This window comes from Phaseolus vulgaris, chromosome 6 (assembly GCF_051622355.1).
Source record: "Phaseolus vulgaris cultivar YP4 chromosome 6, ASM5162235v1, whole genome shotgun sequence".
Classification (NCBI taxonomy): Eukaryota; Viridiplantae; Streptophyta; class Magnoliopsida; order Fabales; family Fabaceae; genus Phaseolus; species Phaseolus vulgaris.
Genome location: NC_143503.1, coordinates 12,929,866 through 12,945,101, shown reverse-complemented (window position 1 = coordinate 12,945,101; position 15,236 = coordinate 12,929,866). Strand labels below are relative to the sequence as shown.

The 15,236-nt window shown below is 42.9% G+C and overlaps 8 non-coding genes and 3 pseudogenes across 8 annotated transcripts; all 11 read left to right on the top strand.

Moving 5' to 3' along the window:
- Window positions 1-5,835: 5,835 nt before the first annotated feature.
- Window positions 5,836-5,954, top strand: LOC150026676 (5S ribosomal RNA; annotated as a pseudogene).
- Window positions 5,955-6,400: 446 nt separating this feature from the next.
- LOC150026675 (5S ribosomal RNA) lies at window positions 6,401-6,519 on the top strand. The gene has a single exon (XR_016522146.1). It is a non-coding gene; the product is annotated as a 5S ribosomal RNA (ribosomal RNA).
- A 446-nt stretch (window positions 6,520-6,965) lies between these two features.
- On the top strand, window positions 6,966-7,084 carry LOC150026674 (5S ribosomal RNA; annotated as a pseudogene).
- A 448-nt stretch (window positions 7,085-7,532) lies between these two features.
- On the top strand, window positions 7,533-7,651 carry LOC150026673 (5S ribosomal RNA). Its single transcript, XR_016522019.1, has one exon. It is a non-coding gene; the product is annotated as a 5S ribosomal RNA (ribosomal RNA).
- Window positions 7,652-8,097: 446 nt separating this feature from the next.
- Window positions 8,098-8,216, top strand: LOC150026672 (5S ribosomal RNA). Its single transcript, XR_016522145.1, has one exon. It is a non-coding gene; the product is annotated as a 5S ribosomal RNA (ribosomal RNA).
- Window positions 8,217-8,662: 446 nt separating this feature from the next.
- Window positions 8,663-8,781, top strand: LOC150026671 (5S ribosomal RNA). Its single transcript, XR_016522223.1, has one exon. It is a non-coding gene; the product is annotated as a 5S ribosomal RNA (ribosomal RNA).
- A 446-nt stretch (window positions 8,782-9,227) lies between these two features.
- On the top strand, window positions 9,228-9,346 carry LOC150026670 (5S ribosomal RNA). Its single transcript, XR_016522144.1, has one exon. It is a non-coding gene; the product is annotated as a 5S ribosomal RNA (ribosomal RNA).
- Window positions 9,347-9,791: 445 nt separating this feature from the next.
- LOC150026669 (5S ribosomal RNA) lies at window positions 9,792-9,910 on the top strand. The gene has a single exon (XR_016521985.1). It is a non-coding gene; the product is annotated as a 5S ribosomal RNA (ribosomal RNA).
- Window positions 9,911-10,356: 446 nt separating this feature from the next.
- LOC150026668 (5S ribosomal RNA) lies at window positions 10,357-10,475 on the top strand. Its single transcript, XR_016522237.1, has one exon. It is a non-coding gene; the product is annotated as a 5S ribosomal RNA (ribosomal RNA).
- Window positions 10,476-10,918: 443 nt separating this feature from the next.
- Window positions 10,919-11,037, top strand: LOC137833636 (5S ribosomal RNA). The gene has a single exon (XR_011084733.2). It is a non-coding gene; the product is annotated as a 5S ribosomal RNA (ribosomal RNA).
- Window positions 11,038-11,483: 446 nt separating this feature from the next.
- LOC137833665 (5S ribosomal RNA) lies at window positions 11,484-11,602 on the top strand (annotated as a pseudogene).
- The last annotated feature ends 3,634 nt before the right edge of the window (window positions 11,603-15,236 follow it).

The following is a 15,236-nucleotide window of genomic DNA, read 5'->3' as shown; positions in this document are numbered from 1 at the left end:
GAGGTCAGGGAGGAGGCAAGATTGAAAGCTGAGGCGGTGAAAAGAAGGATTGAACGAAGATATAACTCGAAGGTGATGCCAAGACAGTTCAGAGAAGGCGACCTGGTGATGAGGAAGGCTCACCAACACGAGATGGAGAACAAGCTGTCGCCTAAGTGGACGGGGCCGTTCAGAATAACCGAGGCGCTCGGGAACGACGCCTACCGCTTAGAAACTTTGGAAGGAGGGGCGATTCCTCGCACTTGGAACGCCACGCACCTCAAGTTATATTACAGTTAAGAACTTTGTAAGTAAAGACAAACATGAAGAGCTTTACAATGTTTCTGTTAAAACAGTTTGGAGGAGGCACTCTTTTTTCCCTAAGGAGGGTTTTTAATGAGGCCACCCAATAAAGAAGAGTTTTCAAAGTTTAAAGTGTTTTAGATTGCATGCGTGTTGTTTTCCGAAAGTTTTGAAGAAAGACCTTGTCACTTGTATGTGATTTAAGGCAAGTTGAAGTTATGTTGCATGCTTTCTAAAAAGTTTCTAAGTCCCCCATCGTCTTTCGGCGACTGGCGGCATTAGTTAAAGTTTCAAGTCCTCATCGTTTTTAGGCGATCGGAGGCACCAGTTAAAAGACCTCAACGCCCTCGCGCGTCCTGAGGCGAGAAAGAGATAAAGACCTCCTCGCCGTCGAGCGAGTGCAGGCGAGTTAGAATGAAAAGTCCTCAGTGTTTCTGGGGGAGAGAAGATGTAGCCCCTGGGGCAATGTAGAGGCACCAGTAAAAAGTCCTCAATGCTTCCAGAGGAGAGAAGATGTAGCCTCTGGGGCAATGTAGAGGCACCAGCAAAAAGTCCTCAGTGTTTCTGGGGGAGAGAAGATGTAACCCCAGGGGCAATGTAGAGGCACGAGATAAAGACCTTCTCGCCGATGAGCAAGTTCAGGCGAGTTAAAGACCTTCTCGCCGATGAGCGAGTTCAGGCGAGTTAAAGACCTTCTCGCCGGTGAGCGAGTTCAGGCGAGTTAAAGACCTTCTCGCCGATGAGCGAGTTCAGGCAAGATAAAACCCTTCTCGTCTCGAACGAGTTCAGGTATGGTGTAAAGGGTGGAAGAAGTTTGGAGTGTGGCTAAGGTAGGTTCGAAGAGAACGCCTAGCCACCCAGTCTTTTGTTCTGAAGCTCAGGGAGGTAGAGAAGGATCCGAAAGGCGCCTCTACCCCCAGATAAAGGAACAATGGCCTAGTGTGAAGGCAAGAGGAAGCTGGTATCGCCAAGAGTCTTTGGCGACCAGGAGAAATTCAAGCGATGACGAGAGGGCCAAGGCCCGTTTTGGTAAGGCAGATCAGATGAGCTGTGTCTTAAGCCATTAGTTGGGTTGAAGTTCGTTATTTGAAGAGCGATTTCGCGCTAAGGTTCATTGAGGTTACAAGTTGTTAGAGTAATTATTGTTCGAAGCAGTTAAAGTATACAATCGCGCTCGCGGAGTTACTAAGTTAATTTCGTTGAAGTGAATTATACGAGGAGAGATAAGGCAGACAGAGAAGTTGTGAGAAGAAGACTTTATAATAAAGTATGATCAGTTCAAGATACATGAGCAGAAAAGGGAAAAATTTATTACAAGTAAGTTGGGTAAGAGAGAGACAGATGAGTAAGTGGTGAAGGGAAGCAGCGAGCGGCTAGTCTTCAGAAGGAACAATCTTCCCGTCCACCACCTCGTTGTTCAGCGACACCATGGAGAGATCCAAGTCAGGGTACAGGCAGGCGAATTGTTCCAAGGCAGCGTCGAATCCAGCAGCGAGAATCTGGGCGAAGCTCAGCTCAAGTTCTTCAATCTGCTTCTTGAGCCCCTCGTTCTGCTGCTTCAACTCTTCAGCTTGTTTCTTGAGTTCTTCAATTATTTCCCGAGCTTGAAGAAGGTCTTCAGTAACCTTCTTGGATTCCGCCTGCGCCTGGGCCAGCTGTGTGGTGATCTTCCCATTTTCTTCTTTGGGCTCGGCGAGTTTGGTCATGGTGTCCTCTCTCTCCTTTTCGACTTTCCCCAAGAAGACCTCCCGATCAGCTGACCTCTTCTCGAGGGTTTTTACTTGGTGGCATCTGCTTTGATCAACGCCTCCAGGTCAGGCACTTTGACGCGATAAGGGACCAACTTGCTCTCTAGCTCGATCTTCTCTTAAGCTAAGAGCTGCACCTTATGGCGTAGTTCGGTGGCCTCCTTGCGTGCCACCCGGAGCTCGGTGCTCATAGCATCTTCTACTCGGGAGTGATCGATCTCGGCGAGCATGAGATTGCAGGATAACTTTTCCGCCTCAATCCTTATGGTGCGATTCTCCTCTTGGAGCGCGAAGATGTCGTCCTGGAGTTTTTTGTTGGAACTCTCCACAGCTTTGGATATGATGGAAGGGAAATCCTCCGCCATCATCTTCAGTTTTGCTGAGAAGGGTTCTCATACCCTTTTGACCTCAAGAGAGAGGCTTGCTCGTGGAGGCACCGGGGGAGCTTGTTGTTGGTTCTCGCCACCACCTTCTTGAGTTGGTTGTGGAATGGGGGCTTCTTGGCGTGGTGGCGACGGCGGGGATTCAGTGATGATAATAGGTGAATTGTGAGCGCCTTCATCCCCGCCTGGTACAGCTCCAGCAGTTGAGGCAGTTGAAGGAGGACCCCCTCCAGCAGATACATAGGGCGTGGAGGCGCTCGGGGGGTTCTCCATAAAGTTGGGCTCGGCAGCCTCAACCACAGGAAGTGCAGCTGCCAGGGGAACCGCTTGGACTGGCGATGCGGGAGCTGGGGGAGGAAGCAGTGTTGGAGGTGGAGCCGGCGTGGAAGGTGGTGTTGACGTCGGAAGAGGAGGTGGAGCAGGTGGTGAAGAAGGCGCCACCCTTTTCCTCTTGGTGATAAGGCCATCTTCGGTTGCCTCATCGTCTTCTTCTTCATCCTCTTGGATCACCTGAGGGGTTTTCCTCTTTGGCTTCCTGAGGATGAGCTTTTTGCATTGTTGGGCGGGCTGGGCCTCCGAAGGAGCTGGGCCTTTAGGGGGCGATCTTCCCTGGGCAGCGGCGATCTCCACCACTGAATTTGGCACGGTTTGGGAACCCGACGCCAACCCATGGGCTCGGGCGAGCGCCCTCAACTCAGCCAGTTTTCCCTTGCCCAACATGAGGTGTGCATAATGCAAAGGTACATGGGTCAGCTCAGAGAGAAAGATAAACACATAAGTCAGTATGCAAGAAAAGCAGAAAAGTGCTGCAAAAAATAAATCAAAGTCTTGTGCAAAACGGACAAGACGCCCAGAAACAGTTAACAGAGGAATAGCACAGGGCAAAGGCTTAAACGTTGAAGCACTAACCTATGCGAGCCTCGAGTTGATCTTCGAAGAACTCGAAGGAGATGAGCACAGTGGTAAGGAAAGTGATGTTGGTGTCTGCCACGCTCTTCCAGAAGAGGCACAGATCTTTGTCCAAGGCTCCCATGTTGTCGGGGCTCCTTGGCCTCCTAAAGCTTCCCTTGGATTCTTTATTTCCCTTGTTTACACAATACAAGGGAAAGTCGTCGAGCAGCGAGGCGTCCTGGTCGTTTGGGCGCACTTGGACAAACTTGCCTTTCCAATCTTTGTAGGATTGCTGGAAGATAGAGAAGATCGACCTCCCAGCAATCCCATTCAGACTCACCCACAGGCGATCTCCTGGGTGTTTAGCTTCAAAGAGGAAAAGAAAAACGTCCACTGACGCTGGCAGTCCCAGATGTGCGCACATGATTTGGAACGCCCGCACGAATGCCCAGCTGTTGGGATGGAGCTGGGCGGCGGCGATGTCAAGCTCGGTGAGTAGCTCCCTTTCGAAACGAGTGAAGGGAAACCTAAGTTTCACCTTCTTGAATAAGGTGGTGTATATGAAGCAAAACAGCTCGCCGTTATTCCCTTTGTCGTCTGCGCAAACTGGCACATCGGGGGGGGGCAAGGTAGCACCATCATCTTGTCGTCGTGCTCCTTGTGGAACGACAGGTGGGGCTCGTCCCCTTTTTTCAATCGAAGAACTGTTCCAGCAGAGTTTACTGAGGAAGTTTCCTTCAGCAAAGTCGGGGTGGCCCATGGGTATAGCTTTTTGAAGTCTGGGGAAGGAATGGGGGCTCCTCCGGCGACCGGTGGAGTAGCCTGAGCCAGGTCAGGGCGAGAGGTTGCAGGCCTCTCAGCCTGGGAAGAAGAAGCACCAGGTGCTCGTGGTGGGTTATGTGCTTGAGACAGAGGGTTACGTGACGAGGGAGGAGGATTCGCGGTGGTCTTTGTACGAGCCATCGCGGAAACTGCAAAGGAAAAGGAAAGGGAAAGGTGAGTAGGGTTCGCAGAGGCTGGCCCAATCGTGAAAGAAGGATGAAGAAACAAACGAACGAAGGTTCGTTGTAATGGAGACGAAGCCCTAAGTTACGAGAAGGGAGAAACGGAAGAAACAGCCCACAGCGTATGCACCAGACAGTTAATGGATGATGCGAATAGGTTAAAATGCAGGAAAACTCAGCAGAAGAAGTAAAGGGAGTACCTTTTTATGATCGGAAGAACGATGAAGGAAGTTGAGAATCCAGAAGGTTGAAGAGCGTCGTGGGTTTTTGCAGAAGAAGCTTGAAGCGTTTGAGAAAGCAAAGAAGTGATGGAACAGTAGAAGTGAAATGAGTTTAAGGGTTTTTCGAATGGGTTTTGGAAGCGCAAACGACAATTAAAGGTAACCGTTGATGAAACCACGTGTCGAGTGATTGGAAGAGTGTTTGGTGGAGTGTCAGGAAAGCAGAAAGTACAAACGTTTGGAATTCTGCGCCAGCGCCACGTAGATCGGTAGTGACGTGACTCCTTTAGTCTTTTCGCTAGACAAGTCTTCGCTTAAGACTGGGGGGCTTGTGTACCGCCCTGGTAGTCGGGAGTAATGACGTGGCGTCGAGCTATGATATAGGCGTGTTGGATGGGACACCTGGTTGGCAGAAGGGAAGGAGGTCGGGGGGTTTGCGTAGTCGCCAGTTATTAAGTTGGCGTGCTCCGATCTCCACCATACCTAAACCGGCGGTCACCGAGTTGAAGATGAAATCGCCAGATGTGAATCCAGGCGACCAAGTGATTAGAGATCGCCGAAACAAGGACATCGCCGAAGATGAAGGCAGATGGTCATTTCCCAGCTGGCCAGAGGATGAAGCTCGGGAGATAAGCCCACTTGAACGTATGCAGTGGAACAGGTAGTACAGATCATGAAGGCGGCCAGCGAGACCACAGGGAAGGTGTGTACGAAGGCACCCGAACTCGCCATCCAGAAGAGATCACGCTCCAAGGCAACTATGCACTGAGTAGTATCATGCATAAGTAACTTAGCCAAAGAAGAGTCAGAAGTAGCGCCCAAGTCAAAAACGCTCCAGATGATGGCACGTGTACAGCTAGATGCGAGCCACGTGTCCAGATGTGTAACTGCCAGGAGAGAGAAAGTGCCCAGGTATATAAGAGTTCCCAACGAACTTCTGAGGTACGCACGTTCAGATTGTTTCTTTACGCTTGCGAGTCTTGAGTATACTGAGAGAGAACTGGTCACGGTTCCTTAGAGTTCTTGAGTTTTACTCTTGAGTAATTGGTGGTTCAGTCGCTGACTTGGGCGTCGGAACGCGATCGACCGCAACGGCGCCGTTTCGTCTTTTGCAGGTTCTTGAGGTGGATTGCGGTGAAGGACGGAGGCAAACACGGCGCATACGTCGATCCAAGTGTGACGAGGCAAAGCTCCAGCGTTTTGGTCAAAAGGCAGGATCATATCTCAAGACCCATTTTGTGTTTAACCATTTGAAACTGAAGCCCACTTGCAAACCCATATAGGCATTGATAGCGATGCACTTGACAGGTGCGATTATACCAACAATAATGCATCGGAACCCATCAGAACTCCGCAGTCAAGGGTGCTTGGGCGAGAGTAGTACTAGGATGGGTGACCTCCTGGGAAGTCCTCGTGTTGCACTTCTTTGTTGTGTTCTGTTTTTCTTCCTGGCCTATACAATCAAACCATTAGTTCACCTTTTTCGTGACTGCGAGTTGTGGGGTCCTTCGGGAATTGGCAACTATATTTGTTACCACGTTTCGAACAACTTTCATTTTTGACGCGTCTCCATCCGACTTCTCTATCAAAAGTTATGACCGTTTGAAGTTTAGTCACGATAATTTTTGGCAACTCCAAATCTATCACTATTCTCTTCAATCTGAGGACTCCTCCATCAAATATACACTAAAACAAGATCCCACAAAAAAACTTAGATAAAAATTCAATTTCTACCTATTTTTAATGCATTTTACAAAAATCGTTCTACCTTGTTCGTCCATCTTGTATCTCAAGACCCATTTTGAGTTTAACCATTTGAAACTGAAGCCCACTTGCAAACCCATATAGGCATTGATCGCGCTGCACTTGACCGGTGCGATCATACCAGCACTAATGCACCGGATCCCATCCGTACTCCGCAGTCAAGCGTGCTTGGGCGAGAGTAGTACTAGGATGGGTGACCTCCTGGGAAGTCCTCGTGTTGCACTTCTTTTTTGTGTTCTGTTTTTCTTCCTGGCCTATACAATCAAACCATGAGTTCACCTTTTTCGTGACTGCGAGTTGTGGGGTCCTTCGGGAATTGGCAACTAGATTCGTTACCACGTTTCGAACAACTTTCATTTTTAACGCATCTCCATCCGACTTCTCTATCAAAAGTTATGACCGTTTGAGGTTTAGTCACAATAATTATTGGCAACTCCAAATCTATCACTATTCTCTTCAATCTGAGGACTCCTCCATCAAATATACACTAAAACAAGATCCCACAAGAAAAATTAGATAAAAATTCAAGTTCTACCTATTTTTAATGCATTTTACAAAAATCGTCTTACCTTGTTCGTCCATGTTGTATCTCAAGACCCATATTATGTTTAACCATTTGAAACTGAAGCCCACTTGAAAACCCATATAGGCATTGATCGCGCTGCACTTGACAGGTGCGATCCTACCAGCACTAATGCACCGGATCCCATCAGAACTCCGCAGTCAAGTGTGCTTGGGCGAGAGTACTACTAGGATGGGTGACCTCCTGGGAAGTCCTCGTGTTGCACTTCTTTTTTGTGTTCTGTTTTTCTTCCTGCTCTATACAATCAAACCATGAGTTCACCTTTTTTGTGACTGAGAGTTGTGGGGTCCTTCGGGAATTGGCAACTAGATTCGTTACCATGTTTCAAACAACTTTCATTTTTGACGCGCCTCCATCCGACTTCTCTATCAAAAGTTATGACCGTTTGAAGTTTAGTCACGATAATTTTTGGCAACTCCAAATCTATCACTATTCTCTTCAATCTGAGGACTCCTCCATCAAATATACACGAAAACAAGATCCCACAAAAAAAAAAAAAAGATAAAAATTCAATTTCTACCTACTTTGAATGCATTTTACAAAATCGTCTTACCTTGTTCGTCCATCTTGTATCTCAAGACCCATTTTGCGTTTAACCATTTGAAACTGAAGCCCACTTGCAAACCCATATAGGCATTGATCGCGCTGCACTTGACAGGTGCGATCATACCAGCACTAATGCACCGGATCCCATCAGAACTCCGCAGTCAAGTGTGCATGGGCGAGAGTAGTACTAGGATGGGTGACCTCCTGGGAAGTCCTCGTGTTGCACTTCTTTTTTGTGTTCTGTTTTTCTTCCTGGCCTATACAATCAAACCATTAGTTCACCTTCTTCGTGACTGTGAGTTGTCGGGTCCTTCGGGAATTGGCAACTAGATTCGTTACCACGTTTCGAACAACTTTCATTTTTAACGCATCTCCATCCGACTTCTCTATCAAAAGTTATGACCGTTTGAAGTTTAGTCACGATAATTTTTGGCAACTCCAAATCTATCACTATTCTCTTCAATCTGAGGAATCCTCCATCAAATATACACTAAAACAAGATCCCACAAAAAAAATTAGATAAAAATTCAATTTCTACCTATTTTTAATGCATTTTACAAAAATCGTGTTACCTTGTTCGTCCATGTTGTATCTCAAGTCCCATTATGTGTTTCACCATTTGAAACTGAAGCCCACTTGCAAACCCATATAGGCATTGATCGTGCTGCACTTGACAGGTGCGATCATACCAACACTAATGCACCGGATCCCATCAGAACTCCGCAGTCAAGTGTGCTTGGGCGAGAGTAGTACTAGGATGGGTGACCTCCTGGGAAGTCCTCGTGTTGCACTTCTTTTTTGTGTTCTGTTTTTCTTCCTGGCCTATACAATCAAACCATGAGTTCTCCTTTTTCGTGACTGGGAGTTTTGGGGTCCTTCGGGAATTGGCAACTAGATTCGTTACCACGTTTCGAACAACTTTCATTTTTAACGCTTCTCCATCCGACTTCTCTATCAAAAGTTATGACCGTTTGAAGTTTAGTCACGATAATTTTTGGCAACTCCAAATCTATCACTATTCTCTTCAATCTGAGGACTCCTCCATCAAATATACACTAAAACAAGATCCCACAAAAAAAATTACATAAAAATTCAATTTCTACCTATTTTTAATGCATTTTACAAAAATCGTCTTACCTTGTTCGTCCATCTTGTATCTCAAGACCCATTTTGTGTTAAACCATTTGAAACTGAAGCCCACTTGCAAACCCATATAGGCATTGATCGCGCTGCACTTGACAGGTGCGATCATATCAGCACTAATGCATCGGATCCCATCAGAACTCCGTAGTCAAGTGTGCTTGGGCGAGAGTAGTACTAGGATGGGTGACCTCCTGGGAAGTCCTCGTGTTGCACTTCTTTTTTGTGTTCTATTTTTCTTCCTGGCCTATACAATCAAACCATGAGTTCACCTTTTTCGTGACTGCGAGTTGCGGGGTCCTTCGGGAATTGGCAACTAGATTCGTTACCACGTTTCGAACAACTTTCATTTTTAACGCGTCTCCATCCGACTTCTCTATCAATATTTATGACCGTTTGAAGTTTAGTCACGATAATTTTTGGCAACTCCAAATCTATCACTATTCTCTTCAATCTGAGGACTCCTCCATCAAATATACACTAAAACAAGATACCACAAAAAAAATTAGATAAAAATTCAATGTCTACCTATTTTTAATGCATTTTACAAAAATCGTCTTACCTTGTTCGTCCATCTTGTATCTCAAGTCCCATTATGTGTTTCACCATTTGAAACTGAAGCCCACTTGCAAACCCATATAGGCATTGATCGTGCTTCACTTGACAGGTGCGATCATACCAACACTAATGCACCGGATCCCATCAGAACTCCGCAGTCAAGTGTGCTTGGGCGAGAGTAGTACTAGGATGGGTGACCTCCTGGGAAGTCCTCGTGTTGCACTTCTTTTTTGTGTTCTGTTTTTCTTCCTGGCCTATACAATCAAACCATGAGTTCTCCTTTTTCGTGATTGCGAGTTGTGGGGTCCTTCGGGAATTGGCAACTAGATTCGTTACCACGTTTCGAACAACTTTCATTTTTAACGCGTCTCCATCCGACTTCTCTATCAAAAGTTATGACCGTTTGAAGTTTAGTCACGATAATTTTTGGCAACTCCAAATCTATCACTATTCTCTTCAATCTGAGGACTCCTCCATCAAATATACACGAAAACAAGATCCCACAAAAAAAAAAAAGATAAAAATTCAATTTCTACCTACTTTGAATGCATTTTACAAAATCGTCTTACCTTGTTCGTCCTCTTGTATCTCAAGACCCATTTTGTGTTTAACCATTTGAAACTGAAGCCCACTTGCAAACCCATATAGGCATTGATCGCGCTGCACTTGACAGGTGCGATCATACCAGCACTAATGCACCGGATCCCATCAGAACTCCGCAGTCAAGTGTGCTTGGGCGAGAGTAGTACTAGGATGGGTGACCTCTTGGGAAGTCCTCGTGTTGCACTTCTTTTTTGTGTTCTGTTTTTCTTCCTGGTCTATACAATCAAACCATGAGTTCACCTTTTTCGTGACTGCGAGTTGTGGGGTCCTTCGGGAATTGGCAACTAGATTCGTTACCACGTTTCGAACAACTTTCATTTTTAACGCGTCTCCATCCGACTTCTCTATCAAAAGTTATGACCGTTTGAAGTTTAGTCACGATAATTATTGGCAACTCCAAATCTATCACTATTCTCTTCAATCTGAGGACTCCTCCATCGAATATACACTAAAACAAGATCCCACAAAAAAAATTAGATAAAAATTCAAGTTCTACCTATTTTTAATGCATTTTACAAAAATCGTCTTACCTTGTTCGTCCATCTTGTATCTCAAGACCCATTTTGTGTTTAACCATTTGAAACTGAAGCCCACTTGCAAACCCATATAGGCATTGATCGCGATGCACTTGATAGGTGCGATCATACCAGCACTAAAGCACCGGATCCCATCAGAACTCCGCAGTCAAGTGTGCTTGATCGAGAGTAGTACTAGGATGGGTGACCTCCTGGGAAGTCCTCGTGTTGCACTTCTTTTTTGTGTTCTGTTTTTCTTCCTGGCCTATATAATCAAACCATGAGTTCACCTTTTTTGTGACTGAGAGTTGTGGGGTCCTTCGGGAATTGGCAACTAGATTCGTTACCATGTTTCACACAACTTTCATTTTTGACGCGTCTCCATCCGACTTCTCTATCAAAAGTTATGACCGTTTGAAGTTTAGTCACGATAATTAATGGCAACTCCAAATCTATCACTATTCTCTTCAATCTGAGGACTCCTCCATCAAATATACACGAAAACAAGATCCCACAAAAAAAAAGATAAAAATTCAATTTCTACCTACTTTGAATGCATTTTACAAAATCGTCTTACCTTGTTCGTCCATCTTGTATCTCAAGACCCATTTTGTGTTTAACCATTTGAAACTGAAGCCCACTTGCAAACCCATATAGGCATTGATCGCGCTGCACTTGACAGGTGCGATCATACCAGCACTAATGCACCGGATCCCATCAGAACTCCGTAGTCAAGTGTGCTTGGGCGAGAGTAGTACTAGGATGGGTGACCTCCTGGGAAGTCCTCGTGTTGCACTTCTTTTTTATGTTCTGTTTTTCTTCCTGGCCTATACAATCAAACCATGAGTTCACCTTTTTCATGACTGCGAGTTGTGGGGTCCTTCGGGAATTGGCAACTAGATTCGTTACCACGTTTCGAACAACTTTCATTTTTAACGCGTCTCCATCCGACTTCCCTATCAAAATTTATGACCGTTTGAAGTTTAGTCACGATAATTTTTGGCAACTCCAAATCTATCACTATTCTCTTCAATCTGAGGACTCCTCCATCAAATATACACTAAAACAAGATCCCACAAAAAAAAATTAGATAAAAATTCAATTTCTACCTCTTTTTAATGCATTTTACAAAATCGTCTTACCTTGTTCGTCCATCTTGTATCTCAAGACCCATTTTGTGTTTAACCATTTGAAACTGAAGCCCACTTGCAAACCCATATAGGCATTGATCACGCTACACTTGACAGGTGCGATCATACTAACACTAATGCACCGGATCCCATCAGAACTCTGCAGGTAAGCGTGCATGGGCGAGAGTAGTATTATGATGGGTGACCTTCTGGGAAGTCCTCGTGTTGCACTTCTTTTTGTATTTCTTTTTTTTGTTCTGTGTTTCTCTCTGGCTTAGACAATCAAACCATCAGTTCACGTTGGTCTTGCCAATTCCTTACTATTTGGTCGCGAAGCATCTATCTCCACCATCAGTTGATCTTTCTTTAGTAGTTGCTCAGCTTGAGCTTTCGCCATAAGTTTTTCATTTCCAACTTTAGCCTTTGCCATTGCTTTTGCTATTGCCTCTGCCTTAGCCTTTCCTACTCTTCTTTGGCTTCGGCCATGGCTCCGTTGAAACAGAGGGGGCCCTACCTGTTGATTACACTCCGACGATCAAGTCAGTAAGAGCTTACTATGATTAAAGAAGTATTCAGTTTCAGTCTCAGAAACAAGGTACCTTTACCTGGGGTCTTAAGCCCCTTTTTATAACTTATCTCTTGTAACAACTTTCACTCACGAGAATCTAATCTCAACTGAAAGCATACGTAACAGGAAAACATTTCGCTCATGGGCGCCTTCTCTCGAGGTGCTACAATAGAAAGGAATCTTATCTCTAATGAGAGCATAAAATAATAACAGAACAACCACCTGCCAGAAGGGCACTTTCTTAGGCGCCTACAACAGGGTAATATTTTCCTTATGTGGGCACCCTACTCATGGTGCAATATTACCTTTTACTAGGCATGCAACTTAATCACCACATGCCCTAAAACACACACACTTAGGTTAAAATATGTTTACGTGACTTAACCATTACGTATACTAACATGTACCTCTATGTTAAGAAATAGCTGTAAACATAACCATTACATGTACTAACATGTACCTCCAGCTTAAGAAATAGCTTCGATTAATACCCTTATACCAACGTATAAAAATGTCATTTTAATTATGCCTTAATGAACTACTGATCAAATTAGGCCTAACACATGGCCCACTTTGTTGGCCCAACAATTGAGCTAGCCTATCTATTCCATGCACCAAGCCCCGACCACCGAGCACTGAGCTCTAAACGCTCTGTCCAATACACAACAAATGTATTGATAAAAAAAACAATAAAATAAGGTCCTTTATTATTTTTGTAAAAGTCTTGTAAGTACTTCTGGTAGATGTATATATAAGTTGTAGGTGAAATAATATATATATATATATATATATATATATATATATATATATATATAACATATATGGATCTACATACAGTAGGCGGCAGATCTGAGTCATGGAACAGTTGCAATCTACTTTTATTCGATGAGAGAAATAGATGCGAGTGTGAGTGTGCCTGTTTTGATCTATGTTAATGTACAGTTGCGGTATACCTATTGAGTGCACAATGGAATGTGTTAAGTGAAGGAAACCCGTTAAAATAGAAGGATGTCTTCTAAATATTATTCATTATACAATTTTTGTATGTTATTCTATATATTAGATTGGAGGATAATATTATACGGTATTAATAGGGTTTTAACATTTTTTTATACAGGTGAAAACATTTCTTAAATATTATACTTTAATTTTATTATTTTTCGCATATTACAAAAATATACTTCAATCGATAAATTGATAATATACTCTAGTATTAAAGTGCAAGACGCTAATGACGTAATATAATGGTAAAGTAAAGAAAATCTGATCTGAACTATTACGAGAAAATAATTCCACTCATTACGTCTTCCCAACCAGTGTTTGGACAATTTAATCCCACACGTCACGTAAAAGGAAATTCATAATCGGCCCTTACATATAATTTCAACGAGAATAATTCATAGTTTTAACTTATTTTCTGTAATTAAAACTGACAGTAAAAAAAATAAAAATTTAAAAATTCAAAATAAAAATTAAGATATACTTATATTTGTTAAAAGTGATCTATTTTAATCATAGTTAAACATTTTAAGAAGTTTTTAAAAGAGTATTAAATATAACTTAAAAAGTAAAAAGTTAGGTGAACTAATATATTTATTGCAGAAGAAAAACTAAGATTTGTCTGTTATTACAAATATTATGACTTGTTGGTGGTGTAAATCAATCTCTATGTGTACTCAAGTTTTTTAATTTAAAATAGTTAATAATCTTAATTAAATGTTATTTTAAGTTATGTGGTATAGGAATTTTTAATAATTTAAGGCAAATTACCAACTTAGCTCTTGAAGTATTATTTCATCTCCTGTTTAGAAGTCAAAGTATAGAATAATAAGTGACGTGTAAAGTTTGTGACATTTATTTTATCATTAAACTATTCTAGAATGAGTTTGTTTTAAACTTAATGAGAATTTTTTTTTTGAAAAAAAAAATTATTAAAAAAAATCAATTTTAAAAATAAAAATATTAATTTTTTTATTATATTAATTAAATTAGATATTGCTTTAGAACTAAAAAATGTATTAACATTTAAATAATTTCTATTATTAATAAAATTTATAAATATAAATTTTATTAATAATAGAAATTGTACTCACCAAGACCTCGGTCATCGGAGTCAAGAAAGACATCGGACATCGAACATCGGTGGTCTGATAGTAATGGTGGGCCACGTAAGCTAGGCCCCACAAACAGTATGAGTTAACACACAGATACCAGAAAGATCTAAGTCACGAGAGGATCATGCATGGGGTGTGTATAGTACATTCGGGTACGGCACAAGCAAGTGCTCCTTGGAGGCGTTAAGGCCCGTTAGGGTGAGGGTTTCCAAGGAAAGACTGCATGCATGACACGTGAATACTTAGGGCACCTACATAACAGAGGATGTCGCATTGTTGGTACATGAGTAGGTACCCTGGCGGCTATTCTGTTAGAAAGATTGCACTCCAGAAGAGGCAAGTCTTGTGTCGCGGTTGCGCTAAGCTTGTGCAACGCGTCACAGGATGCCTCTCACCAGTGAACCCTAATTCCACTTAAGGAAATGATAGAGATCAAATAAGAGAGGATTTTACTAATGGAGGAAGAGGCCATCCACCCAAACATTTAAAGTTCTTCCTTCTAGTCTTCTCAAAAATTAAAGAAGAATTAAAATAAAGAGAGGACCAAGCCTAAAGCCAAAAGAAGACTACAAGCTTTCAAGAATGAACTTCAATTAATATCTCTCTTTGTAGTTTCTTTTGTATAAAATTTAAAAATACATAGAATAGTGTTGAGGAAGGTGCTAAGAGGAAAACCTAAAGATACCTCTTGTGTAAAGCATCTTTAGACATTAGCTTTAGGAAAAGTCTAGAAGGTATCCCTTCATTCTCCACTTTAGGCGCTAGAAGTGGAAGAGTTGCAAGGCAACCTTGGATAGCTTCCTTTGTAAGCTTCTTGTAAATTCATGACCGATCCTTCTCCTATAAAAGGAGGGCTTGAGTCCTTGAAATATAGATTTGATATTTTGAGTACAAAAATTCTCCCAAATTGGTGAGTGATTGAGAGACTTGTGTCTTCTCTTATTCTAGTCCTATCTTGAGTGCACTCTTGGAACTTCAAGTGGCGGCATCTACACTCATTTTGAAGCTTTGCATCCTTCAAGTGGCGTGCTCCTCTCCAAGGACTCCAATCACATAAGTTTCCTTCTTCTTTCCATCTTATTCATCCATTTCCATTCACAAACAAACTCTAAAACATGTCTTAGGTAATTCTAGTCATTTTAATCGGTTCATCTGTGTTCTAGCTTGCTTTTAATCGGTTCATTTA